At 40.9% G+C, this 15,404-nt stretch overlaps 1 pseudogene; it reads left to right on the forward strand.

Annotated features, from left to right (window-relative positions):
* Positions 1-11,298: 11,298 nt before the first annotated feature.
* Positions 11,299-12,005, forward strand: LOC138815883 (uncharacterized protein KIAA1143 homolog pseudogene; annotated as a pseudogene).
* The last annotated feature ends 3,399 nt before the right edge of the window (positions 12,006-15,404 follow it).

The following is a 15,404-nucleotide window of genomic DNA, read 5'->3' on the forward strand; positions in this document are numbered from 1 at the left end:
GCCTGGGAGGGATGGGGATGGACAGGTCAGCATTCATAAATGAATGTCGTTTCAGCTCTCTTGGGCAAAAACAAAAGAGATGAGATCAGGGAGGGCATGAGTTCAAGTTGTGAGTGTTGGCTTGAGTGGTGGGAAAAAAAATTGAGACTGCAGGATCTTAGAAAGCCCCCACTTATCACTGGAATGTTTCTAGCCTTCTTAAGCTCGCCTCTCATTTATTAGTAGTGGAGTTCTCTAGAACAATTTCCTCATGGACCTTAGTGTAAGGTTTTGGGTGAGAACTTCTTTCCTTTATCTTTCCCCTAATGAATCAGGAACCAACCTACCCACAGAGTAGAATTTGTTACAAAGTTCTCCTTTGTTCTAGAAGATCCTTTGGATTTTTTCTGATTTCTGAGCCTTTTAGCCTCTGCTTGGTCCAAGGGCTAAGCTACAGCCAAACATCTAACACTACCACTTCCGAATCATTGGCTAAATGATCCCCTGCCATAAAAGAGGAGCCTAGGGATAAACACTGGGGCCTATAGGGCAACTTGAGTCATCTCATACACTATGGGGCAAGAGAAGTCACTGACTCAGGGCCCAGGTGCTTTCCCTGAGCTTTAGTGCTCAAGGCAAGTGCTCTACCACTTGAGCCACAGCTCTACTTCCAGCTTTGCAATGGTTAATTGGAGGTATGAGTCTCATGGACTTTACTACCCAGGCTGGCTTTGAATGGTGATCCTTAGATCTCAGCCTCCTGAGTAGCTAGGATTACAGGCAAGTCAGACACTGGCTTCATTTTTAAGAACCAAGGTAATGAAGAATGGCTTCATAATCAGAAAGTTTTAGATAAAGCTACATTTTCATCCCCCAACCTTTTTCTCTTTCCAAAGCCAGCCCTTAGATGTCTCAAACTCAAGAGCAAAGAGAATCATAACCATAGCCAGTAAGATCATTATGCCCAAGTCTCCAACACTTTGCCTAGTCTCTGACATGACGAGATGATAAGAAATAACGAAGGTAACACCTCAATCCTCAGTTAATGTAATGTCTCTAGACATTTCAGTCCTTTTCCCAGGCTGCTCAGCCCACTCTCACCTTGGCATTCCCCCAGGTAATAGAGAAGATGACTAGATGGAGAAGATAACCAGAAGCCCAACTGGGGTTTTTTATTGGGGGGGGATGGAGGGGAGGGAGGGGAAGTGCACAGTGTTAAGTGTAGAGTGACTCATAGGAAGTTCAGAGGAGAACAAAGATGGAAAGGAGTCTAACAGGTTGGGGGGGGCGGGGAGCTGAGGAAGGAAGGGGACCCTTGAGAATGGAAGAGAATGGGAAACATGTTTTGTAAGATCTCCAGGACTTTGGGGGGCTGTTGTTAAGGACTCTTTCATAAGACCTGTTATCCTTCTGGGGTTTACATCACTATTTGATCTGAGCCCCAACAGGACGACTACATCTGCTACTAAGCTGTGTTGTAAATGTCTTTAATTTTTATATTTCATCTGAGGGGAGTTGTTAAAGTGAGTTTACAGGGTGATGGCTCTTTGAATAAAAGCCATCAATACTGTAGCAGAGCTCTGTATGACACTTAATTTTCACTCTAATAAGCCCTCCTAAAACATTATAAGATTCAGGGTGTTTTTTTCTTCTTTTCTCTTTTTTCCTTTCGCTTGCCTTCCCTCCTTACGGTGTTCTTCCCCTCACTATCTCCTGCGCTTTCGCTCTCCTTTCTTACTTCCTTAAAGGACATATTTGAAGAGAACATTTCTGCCCAGATGACACCGCTTCTCTTTTCGCCGCCAGCCACATGTGCTCCTGACTTCTGAACAGGAGAAATGTTTCTTTGAAGTTTTTCAAAGACTTTGCTTTTATTTAGATTTTTTTTTTTACCCTTTCTCTCTTCCTCATGTTTAACTGGTTGGGAAGCCCCAGGAGGGGTTTTTGCATTGGGCTTCTTTTCTTTTCCTGGGGCATAAAAGGAACAGGATCAGAGGCACACTGTTCCCAGAGAGCCTTCTATTTTCTGCCCCCGATGACTCCAAGTATTTTCTGTTGGAGCCGCTGTCCCCAGGAGCAAAAATGAAGACGGCTTTGGATTTGCCCTGGAAGCACAACTATTAAATGAACAGAATAGCTCTAGTGGGAGCGAGGGGCTGGGAGGCACCCCCACCTCATTCCCAAACATGTCCCTACCTGCCTCACCTGGGCAAAAAGAAACCGCCTTTCTGAACAGACTTCAAGCATGGTTTCCCAATGGCTTTTGCAGTACACTGAAATTTTGTTAGAATAAAATTCAGAGATGGGCATTAGGGGGCCCATCAGAAGAAGACAGACTGACTCCAAGAATGAGACCAGAAGCCCCTTCCAAAGCAAGAGGAGAGCCTTATTTATCTTTATATACTCCCCCCCCCGAGGCACCCCGGTCTCACTCACATCATGCCAGTTAATATAATTTTAGTCAATTAGTAATTTTGAAAAAAGTTATTGTTGTAGAAGGGGCCAGTGACAGAAAGTGGGAAGATACATGGGCAAAGTAAGTTCTCTTTTTGGATGACACGTTCATACAAAGGATTTGGAGTATCAAGTCCAAGTTAAAGTCCAGCTATGTATGAACACTGTAACTCTATTTCTCTCCAGTCCACTGGAGAGAGCCAGTATCTCCATCGTCACATTCTCAGTGCCTAGAACAGTGCCAGGGACTTACAGGGCCTGTGGTTAATATCTGTTGCCTGTATGCTTGGGTATATTTAACAGCAGGAGTGTGTTTTAGAGGGAAAAGTATCCCACGTACAGAAGAGGCCTTTGTTTAAACATGTTTTCAGAGAAAATAGGAATTGCAATTTTTCTGAAGAGTTTTTATTCCATGAAATGTTTGTGTTCCTTAAAAGCTGCTGAGGAGATAAATAGGTTCAGATTAGGAGTCTATGTTTTTGTACACCTTGAAATTCAGGTGTGTATGAACACTGATTTTTGTCTGACTTATGTGTTTATCAGACACCCACTTGACTAACTCTAGAAGATTAAAACCCATGTCCAAGAAATGATAATATCACACCCAAGAATGATTGGGTGGGTGGTGAAAATTATTTTCCATTTTAGTTTTCTTATTCTTATAAGCAACTCAGATATATGCCTTCCTTCACTTCTGATTCTAAGTGAAAGCTTGAAATTACACTAGTATAGTTGAGAAAAATGAGACTTGACTAAATAATGCAAATGTGTCTCTACATTCTTCAGTTCTTAGGACCATGTGGTTAATTCATACTAACTAGTTAGTTGATGAATGATGTTGATCACCTTTTGATTATACTAGTAACCAAAGTCTTTGTACTACCTCTGTCTCTCTTTCTTTCTTCTTTAGCATCCTTTGGTCACATATTTTGAAAGATTCAGCCAAAAAAATTACCGAGCCTATTTTAGCTTGGGTTCCTGAGTGATTGAGTGGGAAAAGAGCCTCCTGCCAATCAATCTTATGTATAAAATATCAGCCAGAAGAATTCTGTTATGTTAAATACTGATGCTCAATATTAATTTATTATTTCAGCATAGCCCAGAACATCCTAATATACCTTTGACAAGCCAGACTGTCAAACCGGCAACGACTCAGTCCCTTGCATCTGTTTCCCTTCATGTCAAAGTTTCATCTCCACAGCTCACCTGTGTGATTACAGAAACATTCTGTCACCTTCCGCCCACCAGCTTTCTCACTCCGATGTTTCTCTCATGGCATTTCCAGATTCTCCATTCTCAACAGTACTTCAGTATCATGTTTTTCCCTGTCTTAGACTCGTTCTCTGGTGCCTACAAAATGAAGTCTAAACTCAGAAGCCAGACACAGATCTTCCATGATGAAACATGAAGCCCATCTTTCTAACACCTTTTCTTAGGTCCTTATTTTCAGCTTGAACTGAATTCAGTGACTCTCAGTTCATGAGCCTTGCTATACATTCTCACCTCTAGCTACTGTCAGGCTTTTCTCCCAGAAGGCTCTGCTCCCCTCATCAAAAGTCCCAACTATTCCTAACCTGGGAATGCCCCAGGGCCAAGGCATCCCTGACCCTCCTGCTGCAGCCCCTCCTGTGGACATGATCTTGCCCAATCCCAGTTCATTCTCTGGCAGCTAGTCCCTTCCTGGAGCATTTCTTTAGCTTTACTAAGTCCAGGAACTCTTTAGCCGCACCGTTCTTGTCTAATTCAGAAACAATATGTTTAAAAATGTTATTTTGAAAAAAAATGTTTTAAAAACCATGCCTAAGGTGTTTATACAATTCTTGCTCTGATTCAATAGCTCCTGAGCAGGTGTCAGGAATCCACATCTTAATACAAACATGGAGACTGCAGTGCAAGAGATCTGCAGGCCACATTTGAGAAACCATGAGGTACATGAATGTGTATGTGTTTGTTAGTGCTCTACTAAGAGCACTAACATATAAGTGAGATGCATGAGATTGGGTCGCTGGTGTGCATTCCTTTCCAGGGATGGCAAATACTTTTTATCTCCTTGTCAACACCAATACATTGGTAGAGGCTGTCCAGAGGACTGTTTTAAGGAGGTCTTTGGGGCCACATCTGGCATGCACAGGAAAAAGTCCTCTGATTGATTGATGATGTCTGCCACAGGACCTAGGAGAGAGTGGCAGTCTGTGGGCCAGGTGTCTGCCAGCAGGGCCAGCCTCTTATTCCGAAGACACAGAACCAGTACTTAGAGATGAAGATCAAAGGATCATATGAGACTTAATCCAGCCCACAACCACAATGAACTTCACCATGGACTTCCTCAGGTGACTTTTGTAAAAAGGGAAAATAAAATCAAGATGTCTAGTAAAAGACATGACTTACAAAAGAAATACTGGTGTAGTGAACATTTGCTGTCTGCATCCATAGCCTCCATTTCCCTCCTCAGTGGTACCTTGATTTTCCTTTTAGAGAATTATTTATATTCTCTTCTATCCTTATCCCATGTGGATAGCAATGACTGTATCTCCCAATTCCAGAGGTGAGTCATGTGGATTTAGGTAAAAAAGATTATCCTATCTCCCCAGTACCAGAAATAAGAAGAAGAGAGATCCAGAAGACACTAGCTTCAAATGTAGAGGGAAGGCATAAAGGTGTAATGCCACAGATCCATTATCACCAGAGGAGAAATTGTGGCTGCTGAAGGGAACCCCCTGAGAAGTCCGAAGATGATATCAACTCCTTAGCTCCTGAAGGCAAACCAGTGAAATGGAGAAAAGCCAGGTCTTAGGACATCATCGGGCAATTAGATCAAAGCTAACCTAATAACTGTCCTTCTACTAGACTTTCCCCCCACTGTCTTGATAGTTGTTTTAGTCATCTTTTTTCAAACAAGTCCTAACTCTCAACTCTGTTCATGGAAAATGGAGATTCCTATGTATCTCCAAACCTGGATTTTTTACCTGCCCTAACTCTGATGTAGGTCTGTGCCTCTGTTGTCATTTCCCTCCAGTTAAAAATTTCCTTCTGGGAGGAAGGAGAGCAGAAAGGGATCCATCCCACAAGAAGGTGGGTCTGGGCTGCTCACCCTGGGTTCAGCATTCAGCATCTGGACCTCACCAGAGGAACTAGGCAGTGACACCGGGCTTTAATTAGCTACTCTGATAAAGGTCTTTGAAGGTGAAAATTGCTGAACATCAGAGTTTTGGTTCTTTTGAACTTAGGAGCATGTTATTACACATACAAAATTAAAAAAATCAATAGTCACTGAATTATCTAGACTATGAGTGTTTGGTTCACACATGAGTGTCTAGATACACAATTACTTTCATGTGATTGAATTTATATTTAGGTATTTTAACAGATCCTATTGTACTATTTTCTTAATTAAAATATTTTATTAGTGAGCATTTTTTCTATAGTCCTAACTAAAAAAGAAAAAAATTTCTCTCCAACACTGAGCTTGTCAAAGAAAATGCTCTGAATGGAAAATCACCCTGGAACATAAGCTCAGAGGGTGGCTGTCGGTTGTTTTCCTTCTTTTGCTTCCCTTTATTGGTTATCATTTCTCTTCAAGATTAAAGGTGAAATTGATGAGAATTAGACTGTTGGCAAGCTGGAAAAGCAATCACTTAAATAATGACATTTAAACAGATCATTTAGTGTCATGTAAATGTCAAGTGGGGGGTCATTTTTCAAAGCATCACCTTTGCTTGACTGGGTCAAATCCACCTAGATGCTGTGTTCAGCTTTGGTGGACAAAGCCTTCTCTATAACTTGCTGTTAACTGTTTTGCAGCAACACCTCTTATCGAGGCATCCTCTACTATATGGCGTGTGTGTGTGTGTGTGTGTGTGTGTGTGTGTGTGTGTGTGTGTGTGTGTGTGTGTGTGTGTGTGTGTGTGTGTGTGTGTGTGTGTATAAGAGAAAGAGAAAAAGAGCTGGATCGTGGAGTGAATCTAAAGATCCTTTCATGTCATCTTCTCAAAATGTTATCATGCATTTCTTCACTTTAGGAAAAAGAATTTTTTGCCAAGATTAAGAAAAAAAAAACAACAGCTGAACATCAGCGGTTTGCTTCTTAATCCTAGCTACTTAGCTATTTAGAAGACTGAGAGCTGAAGATTTCAGTTTGAACCTAACCTGGGTGGGAAAGTTCATGAGCCTCTAAACTCCAATTAACCAGCAAAAAGCTGGAAGTGGAGCTGTGGTCCCAGAGTGCCAGCCTTGAGCAAAAAAGCTAAGTGACAGCTCCCAGGCCAAGTACAAGCCCCAATGCCAGCACACACACACACACACACACACACACACACACACACACACACACACTGAGCCACAATGCACTTTCCATTCTCCCTCTCTCAGAATCTGGTCTTCAGGTCTTTAATCCATCCTCTGCTCTTTTCCTCTCCCCACCAAAATTGTACCGTCTGGTTTCCTACCTTATGAAATATCATCGATCGGCTTGAACTCAAAGTGGGTTATAAATTAATGCGTGCATCATTGTCTCCCATCGGATGGTTGAGGCTGGAAAGCCACAGCTTTTAGGATGTTAAATATTTATAGTCATCATTTCAACCAAAATATGGACTTGCACGAAGAGAACATGATACAGATTACAATGGAGAAGTTTGCCTGCTTACTGAGTCTTTGGAGAAACTTCTGAGAAAAAAGGTTATGTGTGTATGTACAACACCACATACACTCAAAAATATTCCCAGAAGAGACTTGAAGAATGGCAACAAATGATTGCAAAGACCAGCCAGTCTCCCAGAGGATTATTGGCTACATCCTCCAGTTGAGAAATGAGCAGCTCATTTAGATTATTTGATTTTCCATGTTTAAGTCTGGCTGACTTGAGCAGGGTCTCAGTCTAACCCTCATCATGGCAGGAGTGGGGGGAGAATCACTCATTATACATTTTATAAAAGTCATTGCTATGGATCATATTGTAAATAATGCTTTATCCTTGTTATCATTATTACTGAAATTTTAGATGCCTGAGGCTAAATATCTGAGATTTGTCATTAGCTGAAAATCTCCCAGCAATAACAGATTTGTGAAAGCTTAGAGACATTTTTGAACATAGAATAATATTTTAGTGGATGAAATTGAATTGTCTTTTGGATTTCATCATCAGGAGGAAGTGTATGTACTTCCCAGGCCTTGGAAAGTAGTGTAATATAACTTACTGTTTCCATGGCCAAAAATAGAAGGAAGAAATCATATTCGCAATGTAGTTTGTAACTAAAAGATAGGCTGATGCGTTCTAGAGTCCTTGCAAAAAGACAACCTGTGAAAGAAATCCCTAGGATACTGTCTGGGTTCCCAGAGGAATACAGGACCACTTCCTCAACCCCATGAAAATAATTTCTGCCTGAAAGAGACATCAAAATTTCTGAACCCAAGTTCAATTAATTGCCTCTCTTTCATTTTTCTAATTGGCTTACCATTAAGTAGTTCTGGCATACATTTTAAAATTTAAGATAATGGAAAGATAATCCAAGGAAATAGGATAGGTAGAGAGAGATTCATTCACAAAATGCCTGCCCTTAAGGATTAAGCTAGATTACATGTGGGTCATCAGTTGGGTCCTTTCAGTTCCTGGCAGCAACCAAGAAAAGGGAAATATTAAATATCATAAAATTTAGTATCTGTAAATCTAATGTAAAATTAAGCCAGTTATTTAGAGAAAAAAAACCACAGGCATTCTTGGTGCTAGGACACATTTCTCCTGATAGTCCTCATAAATAATAAGCTCTGCTTTTAGCAGTACCCTGTTCAGAGTGATGTGTTTCATAACCATTTCCTATAAGCAGTGGAGGCCCAGTCTGTAAGGCCTGCCCTGGGAAGGCCCAGCAGACTTTCCCTCCCCTTGGTTAAGTCTCTGCCCAGTACCTGCGTCACCTAAGTAACTGGCACACCTGGAAGCAGTCACTTCCCCCCTACCTGAGGTCACATCCACATCTGGTGTGGACACACCTTCTCGCCACCCCAGCCTTGATAAGTCCTGGGCCAGGGGTGGTTCAACCTTTTTTCTGGCCTCATGGGCTTTGAACTTGACCAGAGGCCAGCCAGCAGTTTGGAAAATAAACTTTTCTCTCTGCCTGAACAGCAACCTATTAGTTTACCTAACACAATCTTTGGTCAAGAACACACAAGTCACTGGGTTTTGTAAAAAGCTTTCAAGATCGGTTTTCAGGTGAGGGTGGTGAAATCAAATCCCCTTCTGAGAAATATAGCCTGTATACACATCATTCTTCTACAAAGTGCAAGTACTGGGCACACAGAATTTGACTAAGTTTTCAAGTAACAGTCACTTGAAGCTAGAAATTCCTTCTGTAGAGTGGACAAGCTTCCGTTTAGAATATGTCCTCTATAGCAAAGCGTGTTAGCCCTCATCAAAAACATTGCCCTGGTTTTATGGAAACCTTGACACCCTACTCTTGGTTAAGAGGTTACATTAGCCTGACTCTTAGACTGGTAAGATTATCTTGTTATCAGCTGTACTTCTAAGGTCTTTGCCTTTACATATTATGAATGGGCTTTTCTAAGAGTAAAATAGTGATTGAAATGCATCAGTATTTGTTACCAAAACACTTCCCTTCTTCTCGAATACTGGCCCATACCTTTTAGAAAGTTGTGCTTCCCACTATCACAAATACTCTATTTGTAGTTGAGATGTAAAAACCATAGTACTACATCCCTTTGACCACAATTGATTGGCCAAGGGGTAGCATGTGATTCAAACTGGGCCACTTGGATTTGAGATTTTTCAAGCTGGAGGTAGAGGGGAGAGAGAGAGAGAGAGAGAGAGAGAGAGAGAGAGAGAGAGAGAGAGAGAGAGAGAGAGAGAGAGAGAGAGAGAGAGAGAGAGAGAGAGACTCTTCTTCCTTCATGATAATATATGGGCACCTGGGGAATTGTTGGTAGCTATGTTCTCAGCTATCTATAATTAGGCTGCCTATATGGAGGAGGAGTCGACTTCTACAAAAATGTTTGCCTGGAAACATCATGGCCCTAGATTCTATGAAATCATTTGGTACATAATGGGAAACCCACCTGTATTATTAACATACTTTATATGAATTGTCTGGGGCTGTCTCCCCATATTGATAATTTTGTATGTTCCCTAAATAATGTTATAAATATCCAAATGACCCTGGGCAGAACAAAAGTTTCCCTGTCCTTCCTTCTATCTAAAGAATCTCTTGGAATTTTCATAACCCTCACATTGCCAGATAAATATCAATTTCTGTTACTTTCAAACTAAAGTCTTGACTAGTGAGTGAATTCTTCTACTCTTCCCAAAAATCATTCCCCCAAACCTGGCAAACTCAAGTAAGCCAACACTTTTGAGTTTCCTCTGAGAGTACTTCATATGCATTCCCCAAAGAGGGCATGTTTGGTTGGCAGGTAGTTTGATGTGATAGTTTATTCTCAAGAAGTGTACAAATAATAGAATGGAGAAGAGGAACAAATTCCCCCTGGCCCAAGTGTCAGCTTTGGCCTCACACTCTACCATTTCTAGCTCCTATCTGACATGTAGCACAGCTTTACTATGCCACACAATAGAATCACAGAGCTCCTTGACCTTGAAATTTTCTAACAAGTGTTTAATCAAGGACTGTTTGGCAGAACAGTTATATCTGAACCAGTCAACCTAGTGTTTTTATAATCATTGTAAACTGGGACAAACTCTCCTAACCACTGTATGTCTCCAACTTTGAGCTATAAAGTGAAAATAAGAGACCATATTTTTTGGGTTTCATTACTTGATTTACTTTAAAATATGGGGATGTATGCTTTAAGAATATGAGCTGTAATCCAAGCAAATGCATTTTTAACTTAGGTAAATAACAGTTGATAAATGGGACCTAGATCTTTGTCATCTGCTAAACTTCATTGATTCTAAGTTTCTGCTTTCCCAATGAAACACCTCTGGTAACAGAATGTGATTGACAGTGGATGGGGTATTGTAATTGGCAGCATCCTTGCTTTCCTGGTCATATGTAAAATGATAGAACGTCATAGTACTTTTGATTTGATATAATATTGTATTAAATCTGGAAAGCATGTTTTAGTTGTCATGGTATTTTCAAAGGGGTTACTTCCTTTTGTCCACATCATAAAAACTGATAAAGAAAGACTTCTGAAGTTTGGGAATAGGCATTCATATCCCAGGGGCTAAGGGCTAGGACAAAGCATTCTATAATGCCATCCAGGGTTTGGAAGAATACATTAGACTCTGAGCAATTCTGGATCAGAAGCATAAATAACCAGAGCCCTAGCCACCACACATAGATAGTTGCCCTCACTACTTTCAGGCATATCTATAAAAGACTGATGTTGAGAGAGAGGGAGAAGGAATAATGGAAAACATGAAAGGGTCAATCAAGAATTTGATAAGAAGCTGGAATATGCCTCTTCTATCAGGGTTGAACCTTGCTGTCATCTTTTAGAGCCCCTTTGTTAAGCCCCAGTAAAAGCAATGAGATTGGTGAATCTCAGGCTACATATGAAATGAGTACTTGGAGCTCTTTCTCATTGATCATGTGTATCCTTCAGCCAAAAACTACTTCTGACAGCCACAGCAAACCCACACAGCAAAATACTTGGGCTACTCCTTCAGCATAGCCTAGTTCCTTTATCATGTATGCTCTGAACTCAACATACTTTCCTATTTCATATCCCATGCCATAATGGCTACTCATTGTCCTTTAGAATATGCCTAATTTGTGTCATCCTGTCCGTAAAAACCAACCAACCCCAATGTTACTTTTCTCTTTTACATTCCACTCATAGCCTCACTAACAACACAACTTTTCTCCATCAGAAATAAACTGTCGATTCCATTCCGGTCGCTGCCGAGGCCATGAGCAAGCGGAATCAAGTGTCTTACGTGCGGCCGGCGGAGCCCGCGTTCCTGTCCCGCTTCAAGGAGCGGGTGGGCTACAACGAAGGGCCCACCGTGGAGACCAAGAGAATCCAGCCGCAGATCCCAGACGAAGATGGTGAGCACAGTGACAAAGATGACGAACAGCCCCAAGTGGTCGTTTTGAAAAAGGGAGACCTGACCGCCGAAGAAGTCATGAAAATTAAAGCAGAAATAAAGGCTGCCAAAGCCGATGAAGAACCAGCTCCAGCTGATGGGAGAATCATGTATCGAAAACCAGAGAAGCGCACCGCAGGCGAAAAATACTCAGGTTTAACGGCAAGCTCAAAAAAGAAGAAAACAAATGAAAATGAAGTAAATACGCAGGACTCAGTTAAAAAGAATTCACAAAAGCAAATAAAAAACAGTAGCCTCCTTTCTTTCGGCCATGAAGAAGAAAATGAGTAAGTGTAAATGTTTGGACTTAAAGTCTCCTTTGAAATTATATGAGGTATTTTTTTCAAATAACATTTTTCCTGTCACTTTTAAGGTAGCATTTTTTTTCCTATTATACTACAAGTTAGTTATAGAATATTTAGAAAATACAGGAAAACGTTTGATAAAACTGATGAATACCCCCACTGGAAATTCCAATTTTGTAGATGCTAAATACTATTATTACAGTGTTTTGTTAGTTCTCAAAAAAAAAAAAAAAAAGAAATAAACTGTCTCCAAATTCTTACAATGTTTTCTCAATTCTACTTTTGCACCAGATATAAATTTGTTCTCCAACACTAGAATATAAATAATATGATATTTAATTATTTGTTTCCTCCTAAATAAAATTATGCTAATAACTTTTGGGGTTATGAGGGGAGGTACTCCTGGACCAGAGGCTCCGTAGTAGGCATGGGCAAATTGCTTGAAGACAAAGAGTCTTGGAGCCAGTATGACAGGATTCAAATGCTGCCTCCGCTACTTTCCACCCATGTCAGACCTTGCATAAGATCCCTAACTTTTATCTGCTTCATTACTATCATCTATGAAAAGGGGATGATAATGATGCCAACCTTGGAAGGATTCAAGAAAATAACACATGTGAAGAACTCATTACAGTGCTTTCCCAGTCATAAGCTCAACTGATGTCACTTATGATTATTGGGCTTCCCTTCTATTCTAGTTTGGATCTTACACAGTACCAAGGACTTCTATAGTACCAAGAAAATAAGAAGTGAACCCAGTGCACTATCTCTGGCAGTCTTCATCACCACAGACCTTTTTTTTTTTTTAACCATAACCTACCACAGTGAAGCTGGAGCCCATCTTCCTCCCCAGGCCCCAAACATGGGAACTTGATCACCAATACACATGCACATGTGTCACTCTTTCAGAATTCTTCTTACCTGGCCCAGGAAGGACAGCACAGAAATAGAACAAACTTACTGATCATCAGCCCAAACTTTGCCTTTTGGCTACTTGTCATGTATTTCAGCCCAGGTGCCAGCCATGATTTCTCCTTCTGAGCAAGTCCCACCTAAGTCCCTGCTGACCCTACAGGGTCAGCCTTTAGTAGGGGACATTATGCTTGTATTCTTTTGCCACTCCTACACCAGAAGAAATGAATCTCAAATGATACCCTGGCACATCTCTGTTACAGTTTGGATTCATGTGTTTCTCTCTCTGCCACTAGACAGTAAGCTCTTTGTGGGTCATATGTACATCAGATCCATCTCAGCACTGCTTCAAGGATCTACACTCAGGGTCCCTATTCTGAGTGTTCACAACAGAGAACATAGCAAGTCCGGCTGAATACTCTATTTCCCCTTTCCCTGTGATCACCCCATCCCCTTCCAGGCCTCTGGCAATAAAATGATACCAAATGCACAGAGATGGTGGCTAAGGTAGACAGGCTTCTTTGGTTCCCTAATCCAACCTTAAATCCAAGGAGTATTGCCTGCCATCAGTCCCCCTCCCCTTCCTCATCTCAACTTAATGAGCAAATAAGGAAAGAAAATTAAAGCTAAAAAAATTAAACAGCTTTAGCTAAGATCAATAGAGTTCTATAAAGCTCTGGGCTGTGGTATTGAGTGAGCGCAGTCATCCCCTGCATACTGCATGTTAACTTAACTTGTAAGAGAAATATGCTCCCTCTCAGCTTTGCACCCTCTCCTCCATTATGATCGAGGAAGCTGGGAACACAAATTAAAATAATGTTGATTTAGTTTTTCAAGGGAGTGCCCAGGAGCATTTTCTGCACCGCCAACTGAAAAGTCTAGCTCAGGCTGTAGAAAGCCTCCCTTTGCACAATACAAAGAGAATATATGATTCACCAGAGTTCTATGCATTGGTGGATTTTCATTTTGTTTTAGAGGGTTTCCCCCCCCCTTTGGATTTCAAAATTTCAAATGCCAACTTGAAATTTTCTTCTTCAGTCCATGGTTGCTGTTCTACTGTGGCAAACCTGACTGCTTAGTCATCATCTGTAGCAGCATGGGGTCTGAACACCATGCAGGTGAAGCAGGTGGGGGAGCAGGCTGCTGGCAGCAGGTACAGTGTGAGTCACTGTGGCTTCTTGGTTTGGGTTCCCCGAGAGACAGAGAGTTGGGGAAACCGGCTCATCAGTGCTACTCTTGATAATTCTGTCACCTCCTCAAGTTCTGCAGGCATGGTACTTTTATTCCACTGGGGAATAACATCCCAGAGAAAGAGAGTCAAGGCTTAAAGCAGGGGTAGTGGAATCAGACACACCTGTGTCCAGACCCAAATCCCACAACTACCTATTTGCACAGTTTTAGTCAATGAACAACCTCTTAAACCTCAGTTCCCCATCTTTGAAGTAGAAATGATATTACCTCCCTTGTGTGACATTGAAAATTAAATGAATAAAGCATGTACAAAAATAATGGGTAGCACAGAGTAAACACTCATTTAATGTTGGCTTCCTTCTAAAGGGACAGCCCTGAGAATGCGAAAACAGACAGTGGCAGAATTCTAAATTCATTTCTGATTCTGTAGTACTTAACACATCGCAAAAACAACTGAGTGACTGAATTAACAACTGATCAGAAAGATCCAGTCAAACTTGTTCTAACTTTTTCATGTTACAAACATAACTTGTTTTCAGTATAGAGAGTACTTTAAAACTCATACGTAATCAAAGAAGGAAATAAAAGTCAACCAGACTCTTCCCAGCTACAAATAGTTACCATTACCATTCTGATATATAGGCTCATGGGTAGTTGTCAATATATGTATGTAAATATAAATATTACTTAATACAAAACAGGACCATCCTAAACTACTTTTTATGTGAACTATTTTGTGTATTTAACAATGGATCATGGTGATCTTTGCATGTCATTCAGCGACTTTCTACTCTGAGTTTTTAAGAACTGAACTAACTTTTTTAAATTCCTAGTTTACTTCAAAGAGTAAATTAGAGTGGCTCTGTGGATCAAGTGGTAGAGTGCTGGCCTTGAACAAAAGAGCTTAGGGACAGCATCCAGACCCTGAGTTCAAGCCCCAGGACCAATCAAAAAAACAACAACAACAAAGAGTAAATTAGTATATTTAGGCTATGTGTTGCTTTTGTGAATAATACTACAGACATACATATCTAGATCTGATTATTCTCTAAAACTAAAATTCTGTAAGCCATATCGCTGGGTTAAATTCTGAAATCCACTACAACATGAGATGAAAATAATGGAATTATGCAAACCATCCTCACCTACAATATTCAGAGGGACCTGACCACCCTTCTAGAGAAAATGAGGCTCCAATCCAGCCCAGGCTGTAATGGAGAATTAGAGATGACCTTAGGAGTGGCCAAGCCTGGCCACCCCATTAGAGAAGAGCAAGAAGAACTGGGCCAGAATTCCATCACCTATGTCTCCTTGACCCCAGGCAAGTACATTAATCATGATGAGCCTCTGAGAACTCTGTAAAATAAAGATAATGACCATTTTCCAAGTACTTGGAGGGGAGGGTCTAATGAAAGGATATCTGTAAAAATACTTTGCAAACAGCAACTGAAATTGGGGTGGGTCTGCTCTGGGGGCAGCTCAGGGAAATTGAGCAGTTTACACAAACC

Source organism: Dipodomys merriami, unplaced genomic scaffold (genome assembly GCF_024711535.1).
Source record: "Dipodomys merriami isolate MVZ:Mamm:240054 unplaced genomic scaffold, mDipMer1.0.p SCAF_11, whole genome shotgun sequence".
NCBI classification, from domain to species: Eukaryota; Metazoa; Chordata; class Mammalia; order Rodentia; family Heteromyidae; genus Dipodomys; species Dipodomys merriami.